The 15,975-nt window shown below is 40.1% G+C and overlaps 1 long non-coding RNA gene across 1 annotated transcript in view; it reads right to left on the bottom strand.

Annotated features, from left to right (window-relative positions):
- Positions 1-15,975, bottom strand: part of LOC149316492 (uncharacterized) — a 70,238-nt gene that overhangs the window by 10,790 nt on the left and 43,473 nt on the right. The window contains exon 2 of the long non-coding RNA XR_016280497.1: positions 888-953. This is a non-coding gene — a long non-coding RNA (uncharacterized LOC149316492). The remainder of the gene's footprint in view (positions 1-887; positions 954-15,975) is intronic.

Below are 15,975 nucleotides of genomic sequence, written 5' to 3'. Positions count from 1 at the left end.
AGCTGAGAGTGCCACAAAGGGGTGGCACGTCTGGGCCAAAATGAAAGAGATGAGAAGATGGTTTGAAAGCTCTCTTGGCCCGTGACCCAATTTGCTATTACAGGACAGGACAATCTGAAATGGTGGAGGGGAACTGTCTCTCTTGAGCTTCTTAGTGTCTGTGCTTGGCATGTTCTGTAATGTCAGATATACCGTTGCGGCTGCAATTTACTATTTAACTGGGAAACAATCCAGCCAAGGGATACCAGCTGGAGAGGCACATTTATATCAATATTGGAAGGCAGTGAGATCCCAAAGGACCCCAGGGGCCCACTGTCAATGTCAGCGCCAGCAGAGCCATGCCAAGGACTAAAGAATTTTGCTGCCATTGTGAGGGGTTCCCCCCCCCCTTCTTTCTTTTGGGTGGTAATTGCTATGGCAGTTCTATGATTCAATTCAGAGCTCAGAAAGGGAAACTGAGACAATTCCAGAGCTGGGATAATATATACACACTGAAAATAGAATTATGCTCTGCTCTGCATATCAGAAATGAATGTTTTGTGATCTCATCTAGACAAATGAAAGGAAAAGCTCTTCCTAGTCTTTATAGTTGTGTGTGTATGTGCCTACAAGTTGCCTGTTGACTTATGGTGACCTCATGAATTCCTTAGGGTTTCCTTAAAAAAGGAATACTCACGGGTGGTTTTGACAGTTCCTTCTTCTGAAATATACTCTACAGCACCCAATATTTATTACCTGTCTCCCATCCAAGTACTAACCAGGGCTGACCCTGCTTAGCTTCCAAGATCAGATGGGATCTGGTGCCTTTAGGGTATTTATCCATATAGCTACCTGATCCTTATATTATTTATATTACATTTATATTATTATATTATATTCATAGTTACCTGATCCATGGAGTGCCAACACATCTGACAGTCCTAATGAGGAATCTTTACTCAGGAAGGAGGCCACTGTCAGGACAGAACACAGAGAAATAGAATGGTTCCCAATTGGCAAAGGGGTCAGAGAAGGCTGCATCCTCTCACTCTATCTGTTCAACTTGTATACAGAACATATTATATGAAAAGCAGGATTGGACACAGAAGAAGGAGGAGTGAAAACAGGAGGAAGGAATATCAGCAATCGGACATACACAGACGGCACCATAGTACTAGCTGAAAACATCACAGATTTGGAACAATTACTAAGGAAGATCAAGGAGGAAAGTGCAAAGGCACGCTTATTGTTGAACATTAAGAAAACAAAAATAATGACCACAGAAAATTTAGACAGATTCAAGTTAGACAATGAGGAAATAGAAATAGTAAAAGAATTTTCATACCTGGGATCAAATATTGATCAGAGTGGGGACTGCAGTCAAGAAATCATAAGAAGACTATGAATGGGGAGGGCAGCTATGAGAGAACTAGAAAATATCCTAAAATGTAAAGACATACAACTGAGCACAAAAGTTAGAATCATACAAGCCATGGTATTCCCTGTTACCATGTATGGATGTGAGATCTGGACAGTTAAGAAAGCGGATAGGAAGGGAATTAATTCATTTGAGATGTGGTGCTGGAGAAGAGTGCTGAGATTACCATGGACAGCCAAGAAGTCAAACAAATGGGTCCTAGAGCAGATCAAACCAGAAATCTCTCTGGAAACCAAGATGATAAGACTGAGGATGTTGTACTTTGGCCAGATCATGAGGAGGCAGAACTAACCAGAATGCTAGGAAAGGTGGAGGGAAGCAGAAAGAGAGGAAGGCCACATGCTAGATGGATGGGCTCTATTAAGGAAGTCATGAGTATGAATTTGCAGGACCTGAGTAGAGCAGTGGAGCACAGGGAATCTTAGAGATGTCTCATCTACAAGGTTGCCATTGGTTGAGATCGACTCGAGGGTGGATAACAACAACAACAACATAGATAGATAGATAGATAGATAGATAGATAGATAGATAGATAGATAGATCCTTATAGGCACCTGATCTTAAAGGGCTACTGTCACTCCAGTGGTTCAAGTCAAAGGGCAGCTGAAGTAGTCTCCTTCATGTTCCACTTGTAACTAAGGTCTTTGGCTCTGCCTCATGAAAAATTAAATTGTCACTAAAATTTCCCACCATAACCAGCTCTAACAGCCCTGGGATCAGAAAGAAAACATCTTTTCTTATCAATACTGGTTTGATTGTGCAGGGAGATAAACCGGTGCCCTATGATAAGACCATTTGAAGGTAGGCCATTCTTAATCATAAGAGATACTTAATTGAGAGTGGTAGCTTGCCAAAGTTACTTTTTTGGCATACAGTTCCTCAAATGGACCCCACCTCAGCATAGATCCCACCAGCTTTAATGAGAAAAATCCAGGCCCAGGACAAAATCACTTCCATAGCCTTCTGAAATAGGGTGTGGGGACTATAGTGCTGAGCCAAAGGCTATGTATAAAATAGGCTCTGGAAATTGTGACCCTTCAGATGGTATTGGACCAATGACTGGTAGGTAGGGATGAATTGATTAACAGTTGAGTTACATCTGGAGGACCACAAATTCCCCAGCCCTGATGGAGGAAGGATGTTGATGAAGGGGTCCAAAGCAGGTGATCTGAGAGATTGTTTCAAGTATATGGGAAGCAAAGGGTAAAGAATTGAAACTACTGAAAGTAACCAGGGGAGTGTAATGGAACTGAAGGAAAGGGTCACACCCATAAGCAGAATGAAGCAGATGCCTCAGGCACCTGGTATGGGTTTTCATAAAGGAGCAGCAAATAATTATTTAATTAGTTATTATTGTACTTTTAGGATGTACAATAATAAAATAGGAAGTCATTTCCTAGCTGGGGGTAAAAAGGCCACAAGGGAAACCCCCTCCTGAAACTGTCATGCAATGGTATATTGCATCTGGAGGCTTCTGGGGGCACTGCAGACCCCTTGAGGGCATTAGTTTTAGACTCTCTAAAGGCTAGGAAATGGGGATGTGGCCTTCGGTGTCCTGAATGGGGTCATGGACCATATATACTTGACTATAAGTCAGCCTCATGTATAAATCGAGGGCAGGTTTTGGGGCCAAAATTATTGATTTTGATATGTGGATATCTCAAGGGTAAAACTTAGAGGCATGTAACAAAGGATCTAAAGGATGAAGGAAGGAAAATGGTGCTGAAGAACTTAAAAAATCCCAGCAGCCATAATTGTTTGTGCTCACCCTAAAGGGCTGGATGAATGAAAGAGCAGAGGTGGGTCGGTGCTTCAAGGACAGATTACACTGTTGCCTTTCATGAGGGGATGGTTCCTTTTTAAAATAAGAGTTAAAGTACAGTACTTACATTGACCTGTGGATAAGTCGACTCAGATTTTTGGGTTAATTTTTTGACTAAAATTTCTAGACTTATACATGAGTATATACAGTACTTTCCTAACCACTGGCAGTTGCTTACCCATATCTATGGAATGAAAGTTGTATTTATGTGTGGGTGCATGCAACACCCATGCACACACAATATAATAAAAAAGGGCACATCACACATCCAAAGAAAGGGCTGACAATACTAAATGAATACATCTGATGGCAATGGTGAATTGACATCAGGGCCAGTCTGGATATAGAGGTGAGCCGATGATTTCTCAGTAGGCCAGGTGATGAATGGTCAGTATCTGGAGTCTAACTGGTCTGCTTGCTCATGGAAATTAAACCCCATGGCTATACTGCTGAAACAGAAAGGGGGAAATGAAATCAAACCATGTTTAGGGAGAAATGAGAAGTGGAACCCTCCTCCCTTGATTATTACATTCTGATTGCCAGCTTGAGACATGCAAGTAACCAGAATGGGTGATGGCACTGGGCAAAGTTCTGTTTCTTGCTGGTTGAAGACTGTTGTTTATATGTTGAATTAATTCAAATCACTTAAAAAACACACACCAAAGACCCTAATTCACACTGGGAATATAATGTAGTGGACACAGAGTAGGATTTGCATTTGAATTCAGATCAGAGTCTCTGCTTAGCCATGGGGAAGTTTATAGATGGGCAAGTCACCATCTTTCAGCATCATCTATTTAGAGATCTATTGTAAGGAGAAGGCATTATATTTGTTTCTTTTTGGTAAATCATGGTAAGCCATATCAAATTTCAATAGGCAGTACTGGTTCTGGGATAGTTACTTATTTTATTCTTTGAGAGGGGGTAGCCATCCAGACATCATCTTGAAAGGTAATCCATATGAAACCATGAAAAATCTCTTTCTGTTGGCTGCAACATGCCAACTAATGTTCCATTAGATATGAGAGTGCTGACCGTAGATAACCTAGAACAACTGTAGTTATTGTGGGACAATTTAACATCATAGTACAAGGTGGACAGGAAAGCTCACAGCTTTTGAGATTTGCACATCAGAACATGCTGTTCCGACTTGTTGACATTTCTTCAACCTAACCAATCAGCCAGACCAATGTTGTGCAGAGTAGATGTGGTATTACAGATTCCTAGCTAAGGTCTAAACAATTTTCTCGGAATGATTAGATCAATTTTTCTGTGCAGCCACAGACTGGTGTAGTGAGAAATCATGCCATGGCAGCAGCAGCAACTGTAGTAGTAGTAATGAGAAGAGGAATAAATTAAATACCTGATGCACGAAGAATACGTGACTGTGGTTGCTCTGCAACACATGGGAAGGAAAATTTGAAATGTTCTCTCCACAGATGCATTTGTAATTGTAAACCACCACCACCACCACCCTCAGCATGTCAATTAGCTTCTCATGTATATTTTAATGGTTCCATTCCTCATAATAAGCAGCCTCAATGATTTTTAATCTAGGAAGGAGCCATGAAATGCTAAGTACGCCCCCTTTTGGTTTTTATTTTTCTGCATCCATCTCCCAAACTTCTAACTCAATATCTACAGATCTTTCATAAGCTAGATCTGAACTCAAAATGCCTGAAATGTGTATTTATCATCTGAGGTCTTGTTACATGTCCTTCCTTCTTGCAGTGGCAGCTGATAGCTTCCAGACCAGCAACTGTTGAATGCACTTTGAGTTAATAGTCTGAATTTTAAAGGTGCTGTTCAAGGTGCTGAAGTTCTTTTGGGGATAAAGCTCAGAAACCTGGATGACTTCTTTAAAGTAGAGCTCAAACCTGGAGGAGATTTACCACTTCACAGATCTGGAAACCCACAGCCACAACTGCCTTCTGGGGAGTGGAGTTTCATAGGTTCACTAATTAGGACCTTTTAAGTAAGTACCCCTGTCTTGTGGAGCTTTTACCCAAACCATGTTATTGTCTTGTAGGTGGCTGCTGAAGGCACTCTTCCACTGAGCTTTCAAGAGTGAGTGCCAGCCTCTGAACTTGTTGTTAGCCCCTGTTTTTACTGTATGAGACATTGTTTAGCATTTTGTGCTTTAACTATTTTATTCTTTGAACTGTTTTTACTTGTGCATTGCCCCAACAGCTAATTGCACATAGGGGAACAATTAAAAAAGAGGAGCTTATCGCATGCACATTTAACCTGACTGCACCCTAACAGAATGAAGCCAGGATGGGGGATGCTGGCAGGAATTATCACATGTAATTCACCAACGATTTCATTGGCCGAGTACAGCCTGGCTGCATCCCAGCTCCCAGGTGCACTTTGGAGACTGTTTTTCCAAGTTGGAAAGCTCCCAGCTTAGATAAGCGGCCTCCAAAATGTGCCCAGGAGCCGGTGTACTCGGCCAGTGGAAATGGTGGTGAAGTACATGTGATAATTCCTGGCTGCATTCTATTAGGGGGCAGTTGGGTTAAATGTGTGTGCAATAAACTATAGTGTAAGTAAATAAATTAATAAGAAATTGGAACTCATCTGGAGCAGACATAGGTACCCATAGTTCAGCTCTGACCTTACTCCTTTTGCCGTGATAGCGGGATTCTGGAATTTCCATTCCAAACAAAAAGTAACTTTCAAAATCTCTGACCACCCTGTGTTGAATTTTAGATTTAATCTTTTCAGGGTAGAGATCCATGAACATTGATGGCACACACAATCAATCAGCCAATCATTTTGTGCTTAAATAATGCTAATAATTATTTGGTTTTTACATTACAGCCAGAATGAGTAAGGTGGCTCTACCCTTCATCTTTCATGGTTTTGGAAAGGTGTACGTTAGATTTACTGCAAAGCTGGAGTTTCTCTTTTCTGTTCTGAAAGGTGTTACCATAAACTGTGTCCCATGAATATAATCAAACACATATCTATGCATTTATTTGTTTATTCTATTTGTTCTTTTCACCCTGCTGTGTGAGTTTTTGGGAAGATGTTTAATTTGGAAGCTATATGTTTCTCACTATTGTTTTCTTTGAAGTTCTTTTTATTGTAGTTTCTTTTTTATTCTGCCAGTATTAGGCATGAAACTTTCCTTATGCACTGGGATGCTGTATATTGTGTGTGTGTGTGTGTGTGTGTGTGTGTGTGTTGGGATAACTCTTTAGTGCACTTCACTAAGCTACAACTTTAGCAGTCTCTGGCTGTGAATTCTAAACACTGCAAGAAACTGCAAATACCAGGATTCAATGAACTGAGTACTGGCAGTTATACAGTGGGACCTTGGTATCCACTGGGATTGGGTTCCAGGACAGTCCATGGATACCAAAATCCATGAATAATGACATAGTAAAATGGTATCCTTTATATAAAATAGCAAAATCAAGCTTTACTTTTTGGAATATTCAAGCTGTGGATGGTTGACTCCATGGATAAAGACTCCATGAATATGGAGGGCTGACTGTAGTGGTATCAAAGTACTATAGTTGTGCAGTGTGAGTACACCTGCATTTATATTTTATATACTAGACTTGAGCAGCTAGCTTCTTGTGAGTGAGTAATAACCGTAGCAGTTGTCCTTTGTCTGAAGCAAGTTTGTAGCTTCAGCTTATCACAGAAACTTTGCCAGGTAAACCAGTGGTCCAACAGCATATGCTGGCAAGGCAAAGCAGAGCTGAACGAATTCCCTTCCTTTGTTTTTCTCGCCTCTCGTGGGGTTGACTGTTGCAGCAGTTCAGGCTGCTAGCCTGGCAAGTGGAGCTTTAGAAACTTAGCAAGTAATTACAGTGTTTACAATCCACAACCTGCTTGCTGGCACTGTCAAGCCAACCCTGGCCTCTTGAGTACACCAAAAGACACTTGCTGGCAGGAGTTTGCGAAGGTTCCAGACTGGTTACATTAATTACTGTTAACTTAATTTTTATGCATCAGGCAGAAGCTTTTAACTGGCTGTTTGAGAGGATTAAAACCAGCCATTTGTAAATGCTGAAGACGCAATGTCCCTTGTTGGACAATCTGTGTGATAGTGTTGTCTAAAATTAATGTTGGTTGTAAGTCTTCAACAGACCACCACCCAAAATAACATCCAGGGCAGTGGTGGTGAATTTTATTAAAATATCACCAAGAATGTTAAAACGTTTTTTTTCTGCCTTATGAAATGGAAGTACAAATTGTAACAAGATGCTTTGTTCTGAAACTAATGCCCACCTGGGTGGTTTATGCACCACAAAGGAAACTTTACAAAGCAAACAAAAGATTTTGCAAGGTATTGTAAAATAAAATAACTACAAGTGCATCGATCCCTGAGTGAAATTAAACACCTATGGGTTACTCAGGGATAGCCATCCCCTGTAATTTTAGGAACTAGCTACGTTTTTTTCAAGATGCTAATTTTAAGGTCTGAAAGTGTATTTTGGTGTGCAGTCTAATGCCTTCATGAATGGTTAGGCTTGTTCATAAACTGAGCAGATCTTACTATTCTTAGCTGATTTTTTCCACTTTGGGAGGACTTGGGAGGAGTTGTGGAAGGCAAATAAAGCACAAATGATGTATTTGGATGCATTTTTGGTGATAGTATGGGCAATACTGAGGTGATTTTTAATAAATGGGAGAGCTTTGGGGATGTTTTGGAGAGCGGTTCTCCTAAAGAAGTTTAGGAGAACCGCACCCCTGAGTTAGAGCTTTACAGGCATGGCACATACCCACGAGGGACAGAGCAAGAAACAGCTCTACCATTACGGAAATGAGGTGTCTACCTTGGGCAGCAGATTTTGGGTTTCCTAAGGAATGTGAATGGCTAATTATAAATTTATTATGATTATGCTGAATGTCTTGGAGTGATGTTTCTAACACTTTCTGCCTAGACACTAGACTAGGATGCTATGTGTCTTGGATTTATGAGAAGCTTCATTTTCTGCCCTGTTTTAGGCAACAAAATATCCTGTACATGCCAAGCCAATACACATGCACACTTTATCTTAGCAGTTTCCCAAGCCTCTGGAAAATGCAGGAGAACAATATGGCTTTCCATACCAGGACACTGAAGCCTAGTCTTTCCAGCATTGCTTTCTGAATTCTTCTCTCCCCTTTGGGAAAGATCTGGTTGCATTTAAAATACTGTTATAGTTATGGCCCCAAGCCCCCAAGTAATTGCCATTAGCCATTTCTCCAAAAAATATTATTTGTTGTTGTTGTTGTGTGCCTTCAAGTCATTTTTGACCTACAGTAACCCAAAGGTGGACCTATTGCAGGGTTTTCTGGGCCTGAGAGTGATTCACCCAAGGACACCTAGTGGGTTTCCATTGAAATCTGATGTTCAGAGTCATAGGCGGGTTATAGACCGCCGAAAAGCAGTGGTCTGGCTCCGCCACTGCTTGCAGCGTCCGGGAGATGCAGCCTTTAAACGGCGCAACTCCTGGACGCTTCAGAGAAGGAGCGTGGAAATCGGGCCCCGGAAGAGGCGCCGCAAGTGCCAAAGGGCGCACTCGCGGCGTCACTTCCGGTGTGCCATGTGCGGACGCAGAGCGTCCGTTATGTCAATATGGTGGCCCCCATGTGGAAGGGGCGCTGCCATATTGTACGTATTCCATACGTACTAGGGTTAGGGGGGTGCGGAAGCACCGCCCCTTCCTAACCCTAATACGTATGGAATATGTATTTTTTGGCGGTGTGTAACCCGCCATAGTTCAATGCTCAAACCACTACAACACACCAGCTCTAAGTTACTAAATAGTACTAAAAGTTATTAAATAATTAGATATGAATGCTTTAATTCTGTAGTATGGATACACCCCAAGTGACCTAAGTCTCTGTTCAATCTTCTCTTCTGGTGCTAACTCTTGACAGGTGACTTGAAAGCTCCTTCTCCCTCCTTTAAAGGCTCCTTATCTTTAAGCCAGAATTGGACTGAACATCTCAGCTCTTTAAAGAGACACCTTCAGACAGATCACTGTCCTCCAACAGGACTTCAAATAGTAAACGTAAAATTGGAAACACAACCACCCCAACAGAGAATGATCTAACTTAGGGAGATACAATACAGGAAAGTGAAGAAAAGCATGAGAACCAAGTTTAGGGTAGACTTTTCTCTCAAACTGTGATTGCCAGCAATCTTGATCTCTTGCTACTGCCAAGTCAAGACATGGCTCTTTATTAAAGCCTTTAGAGCTTAATTTACTCTAAAAGTACATGTTATAGCCTTTTATGTTGTGTTAAGTTGTTGCAGTGCTTATTATTTTTTAGTCCTGTATAAGCTGTATTATTGTTTGAACCTGGAATTAAGTAAAGTCCAGTTTAAAATAATGTTTCACATTGTTTATTGTTTTATCTGTAGACTGCCCTGAAATCTCATGATAAAGCATGGGATTTAAATATTAATAATGAATAAATAATATCTATGAGAGATTCCTCATTGTCCCAGCCCTTCTCCCTTCCACATAAAGTGCATTGTGATATATCACTGTTTATCCTCACTGTCACAAGCTGGGTTTTTCTGACACCAGCAGCCATCAGCTAAACTGAACAAATGAAGAAATAATTCATATAATAAAATATCTTCTTTTTTTAAAAAAATAAAAAACCAAAACAGATTGCCAATGGCTCTTTGTCATCCCAGAAAATGTATCAGATAGCACTATTAAAATATTAACATGAAATGCTATGAGAAACTTTCTTTTTCTTCCTTCCTTGACATTTTGCTTTAATTGAAATATGAAAGTGGCCATATAAGGGGCCTCACAGTAAACTAAGCTCCTAGTCATAAAAGTATTCATCACTCAGTGTATGCAATGCAGAATGTCCACACTCACACATACACACAGATTCTATTGAAAAACAATAGAAATCAAGCAGTTTTCCTAAGCACACAGATATTTTTGTGAAAATTTTAATAGTTCTGTATGGTTGTTGTTGTGTGTCTTCAAGTCATTTCCGGCTTACAGTGAGCCTTAGGTGAACCTATCACTGGGTTTTCTTGGCAAGACTTTTCAGAGGGGATTTTTGCCTTTACTTTCCTCTGAGGCTCACAGAGAGTGACTTGCCCAAAATCACCCAGTGAGCTTCCATGGCCAAGCAGGGATTTGAACCCTTATCTCCAGAGTCCTTGTGTAACACTCAAACTACTACACAAAATGCTAGCTGTCACCTACATGGGTGGCACAGGTTTATTTGTAACTAATATTTTTTGCTTCTCTCACATGGTTGGAAGGCTGCTGCCACACTGCAGGAATAATGGAATTCGACACCACTTCAACTGTCATGGCTCCATTCTATGGATTCTTGGGATTTATAGTTTGTTGTGGCACCAGAGCTCTGTGACAGAAAAGACTAGATGTTTCACATAACTACAAATCCCAGAAATCTATAGCTTTGAGCCTTTGCAATTAAAGCGGTGTCAAACTGCATTATTTCCCTACATGTACAGGATTATTCTGTAGGAAGGCCTTTCACAAACCTATTATGTCAATCAGATCATTAAAATCAAAGAGTTTCACTTTCTGAAGTATAGCCACAATGATGACCATATTTGTTGTTTTGAGAATCTGTCACTATAGAACAAGATCCACAAACAAGAGAAATCTTGCAGTTCACTGTCACCCATTCCCTAAAACATGAAGGGCCCTTTCACTCTGCTCATCTATAGCACTATGATTTTACTATAACAGTCATGGCCGTAATAAAGTTGTTGTTGTTGTTGTTGTTGTTGTTGTTGTTGTTATTATTATTATTATTATTATTATTACAGTCATGGCTGCATCCTGTAGAAACCTGGAGTATGGCATTACAGATCTCTGGCTGCAAATTTTACACCCACCTCACTATAATAATAATATTTGTAAGCCACTCTGATATACTTTAGGGCTGAAGGGTGGGGCATAAGTACTCAAACAAATAAATAAATAAATAAATAAATAAATAAATATCAGCCTATGAAACTTCTAGTGTATTTGACTACAACTCCAAGCAACCTCAGCCAGCATCACCAGTGGTCTTGTTTGTGGGGGTGATGGGCTTTTTAATCCAAGGAGGATCCAAGGTTGAGAAACTGTAGTTTTTCCTTCTGTAGATGTCCTCTCTGTTAGACTCCCAGATTTGTCATCTTGATTCAAACCCATTTAAAACACATTAAATATTTGCATTTTCTGCTTCTTACAAAAGCTATCCACTAAATGAACATTGTTTCCCTTTCCCATTTCCCCTTTGTTTCTAACTTCGATCAATCTACACTGGGGTTGGCAAAGTGAGATATTCCAGGTGTTGTTAGACTGCAGCTTCCAGTATCTCACACCATGAGTTATACAAACTGAGGTGATGGGAGCTGCAGCCCAAGGAAATTTGGAAATTTCTCTGCTCCTGATCTACAGCCTAAGGACCTAGACTATCAGAAATTCCTAGGAAAGGACAAAACAAACCAGGAATTCTAGGCCCATTGAATTTTATGAAATTCAATGCCCATTGAAACAGATGTGAATTTTGGAAAATCACATACTTTCCCATATTTCCAGAGGAGCTCCTTTGTAGATTAAACCCAGTGGTGCCAAATTACAGTTGACAAGAAATATCTGTTGATAGATGAAATTGGATTTAAGCAGTGTTTACAGTAAATGAGAAGAGACTGTTTGGGTTCTTGCCAAAACTCAAGTATGATGGTGGATTATTGGCAGAGGTGCAGAAGGAACTGGGTACTGAATATATATCTGCACTGTATCACATTTGCTGATTGCTCTTGGTCTCCTATCCCAGAGGAAGTGGATGAATCAAAATCACTGTAATAAACAGAGAACAGAACCATGGCATCTGTCTTCTTTCATGCCTTTTGCCTATCAGAAATCACTGTTCCACAGCCACCCTGTCTTTGCCTGGGAATGTAGCTTCACATGGGGCCACTTGCCATATCTGGCACACAGAATCCAGGAACACACATTTATTTATTTTTAAAAAGGAAAGGAGTGGATATTATCAGATTGATAAAGGACAAGATGGTACTTTTATCCATTGTTTTTGTACAGAAGGACCTGTACAAGTTGAACCTTACTGCATCAGTAGCAAACAGAAGCTGGGCAACCTGGAGGCAGTTCAGGAGGTTCAGAACAGGTCGTTCCACTTTCCAACAGAGCAACAATCCTCAAATGGGAGAGGCGGGATACAAATACTTATTATTATTATTATTAAAAACCAAGGGACTCAAGAGGCATTGGTAAGGGAGGTTCAATTGCCATCCTCTGTATCTTCTACTACAAGTGGTTGCCTCACTCTGACCAGTGTTTGGGATGGCCCTGATGGTCAACACTTTGAGCTCTGCAACTGTGTTCATTGCTGTCGTATCTCTGGTTCTGCTTTGATTCTCTTGTTATCCACCTGCTCACTTTGCCCTTTTGCTTTCTTCCTTATACCGCTGTGCTAACTATATCCTGGCATTTGCCCCTGGCACTTACTTGTCTCTCTGTCTTTCTTTATCAGCAGTTCCTACTCAAAGGAGAAATTGCATTTCTTTCTTGATCCCATTTATACTTCATCTTTCTCCCACAGAATGCCAGACAGTATACATTGGGTTGCTTTCATTTTGTTGTCAGAAGTCTGTGAGTTGGATTAGTTTGGCTTTGCCCAAGGACACTAGTGAGCTTCATGGCTAAACAGGAATTTAAACGCAGGCCAAACATTGACTGATAATGACAGTTTTGCCAGAATATCATTTGCAGCCTGAAGCCTTGTCATTTGGCTTCAGGTAATGTGCAGTGAAAGCAGCGGATGTTCCAAGATGGAATGACGAAACTCACTATTGTACTTGTCAGATTGGAAAGAATTTGCTTTTCATATTTTTTTTTCTTAAATTGTCCCTCCTTCTCCTTCTTCTTCCCCTCCTCTTCCTCCTCCTCCTCCTCCTCCTCCTCATCTTTTTCCTATTGCTATTGCTGCTGATAATAATAATAATAATAATAATAATAATAATAATGGCCATGTGTTGGCAGACATCTGCTTATTTTTCACATCCACTTGCGTAACACTTAGGAGGGTGGCTTTGCCAAAGCTTATATATTCCACAGGGAGGCCTTTGTGTCTGAGATTACGATCAGGCCTGATTTGTTCCACTGCTAATGTTGCCATGAATTGAATTAAGGATCCAATAAATTAAGGCTGAGAGATGGACAGTGGAGGAGGGGACATCTGTTTGAAACTGGAGCCTTTGCACAGACTGTGTTTTTTTGTGCCTCTCCTTTTTCGGCAACGCTGGTACTGCAAATGCTAAACACCTTTAAGCAATTCATGGCTTTGCTACAATAGGTAAAATATAGATGCAGGAAGGTCTCTAGCTCTAAATCCACCCACTGACTTTCCTAGAGCTAACGGCTTGATCCTGGGCTATAACAGGACTTGTTTTCCAAAGCTCTTAGGCATGAATCAGCTCTGATTTCAGTCATCCATTTGTACCAGTCTCCATCCACATTTAACAGAACAACTGAAAAGAGGAAATCGGATACAGGTTGTTTTTGACATAACTATAAAGGTACCTTAGCCCATGCCAGTCTACTAAAAACATCAACAACAACAAAAATGGAAACCCTGTCAATCAGTGGCTTAATCTGCCACTTCTGCATAATGCCATATGCAGTTTTTGAAACCTCAAACCTCACATTCTTTCTGTCCCAAATATGAAGAAATGTTCAAATTTTGGTATTTCTTTTTCAAAAAACACACAAACCCATCCTCTCATACCTTCTCTGGCCCAGTTCAGCAGGCATAAATATTCACAGCCTATAACATCTTATATCTGCTTGACATATCGATGTTAAAAAGGAGGAACCATTTAAGCACTCAAAACTCTCAGCCTAAATGGATGGATCTGCCAGTTTCAGTTTCTCATACTTCACACTGTAATTGTTATTTAATACATCATTTTCCCCAAGAAGAAATATCCACATTTTGGTAAATTCTTACTATGAAATAACCCAAACAAAATTCCCATCTGGTTCAGAATTTTTACTGGATTTCTGATGTAGCTTTTGAAGCCTCTAGCAAAATACCCCCATTTATGTCCATGAAGAGAGCAGTTTTGTATTCAGATTAACGCAAACAAAAATCCCAAATGGTTCAGCCATTTTGAATTTTTACAGGATTTCTGATGTAACATTTAAAACGTCTCGCAGGGGGCCTCCACTTATTTCAGTGGAGAGAATAGATTTTTATTCATATCCACATTCTAGGCTCTCCTTTCTATTATTTTTTATTGAAATGAATAAGATTGTATTTGTACCCAGAAGTTCCATGTGTGATTCCTTGGTCACCTGAGATCTGGAAATACTGTGTGTTTGTATAGCTTCAAGCAATGCCTATTTTGTCCTTATGGCCTCTCTTGTTCACTGCCTCAAATTCAAAAAGAGATACCTGTAGTTATTGCAACAATAGCAACAGTGATACTTATAAGTGCCCGGCTACGATGACTATAAATATAATGATGAAAGTGCTGCAGCTCTGTTCTGTTAGTTTTCATTATGGGAAGCAACATGAAGAAAGGGATGATACTTGTTTACAAGTAGCATACATACTACAACCTCTATCAACACATCTGTTATTAAATATATATTTTTAGAAAGGGGTGGGATTTTTCATCAAATTAATAGATAAGCTTTCAGCATCGCTTCTAGTATCAAAATTCAGGTTGCTCTGCAATGCACCATGCACATCGACATCTTATATACTCTGTACATTAAAGCTTTTTCATCCTCTTCCTCCTCATTCGGAGCTGTTATGGCTGCATCCCTTCCTTTGATTTCACTTCCTATTGACAAATTTCTTCAATCCCTTTGTTGGCTGGCAGCAGCACCATGAAACAGGGCAAAGGAGAAAAGTGCATTTCATTCAAGGTTAGGGGTTGCCCAAATATTTTATATTTCTCAAGGGAAATAGCACTATACAAGTGGGACGACTTGTAACAAAATGCTGAAGTGTGGATGGCCCTGATAAGTGTTCCAGTCAGACAACCAAGCCTTCCTCAAGCACACTCCATTACATTCCCTCTCCCACCAGGTTTTCGAGGGAGCTCTGAACCTTACCAGAGACTGTTCGGACTGTTTTGTTTTTCTCTTAGTGAGTAAAATACCAGCAATACCTTGAGGTTTCCCAAATTTGCTGATATCGCCCCCCTTGCACATGGAACAAGATATTTTGACTACTTAAGCATGGACATGGCCTGAACACTGGAAAACAAAGCAACAATTCCATATTAACTCTCTTTGAACCTAAGTCCAATTGATTTAAATGCCACAAATAACTAATTATTAGGAGCCTAATTTCAATTTCCAGATTTAGTTTTGGAATGTGTATGAGAGAAGTATGTTTTCTTCAAATGTACTACAGGGGTACAACAATGGGGTGACATTATAAGAGTTATTTTGCTTATATTATGATGTATTGTTTTTGTTGTTTTATATGTATTTCTTTGTATGGTATCTGTAGTTTCCTCCCTTTGTGGTCTTGCTCACTTCTGCAACTCTGTGAGAGCTGCAACAATAACTCATTGCTACTGCTATTTATAGTGAAATCTTGCTGCAACGGTAGAACTTTATGGTCCAGAAAGATGACAGAGTGTCTTCTCACACCATAGAGACCTGACAGACCACAATTCAAAATGTCTTCATCTCTTCTATTAGTAAAGAAGTGATGGGGGAAAGGTAATTTTGATTTATTTAATAAATAATAATAA

The sequence above is a fragment of the Sceloporus occidentalis genome, unplaced genomic scaffold (assembly GCF_023333645.1).
Source record: "Sceloporus occidentalis isolate IW3139 unplaced genomic scaffold, rSceOcc1.0.p SCAF_3, whole genome shotgun sequence".
Classification (NCBI taxonomy): Eukaryota; Metazoa; Chordata; class Lepidosauria; order Squamata; family Phrynosomatidae; genus Sceloporus; species Sceloporus occidentalis.
Note: the sequence above shows the minus strand (reverse complement) of the source record. Positions and strands in the feature narration are given on the sequence as shown.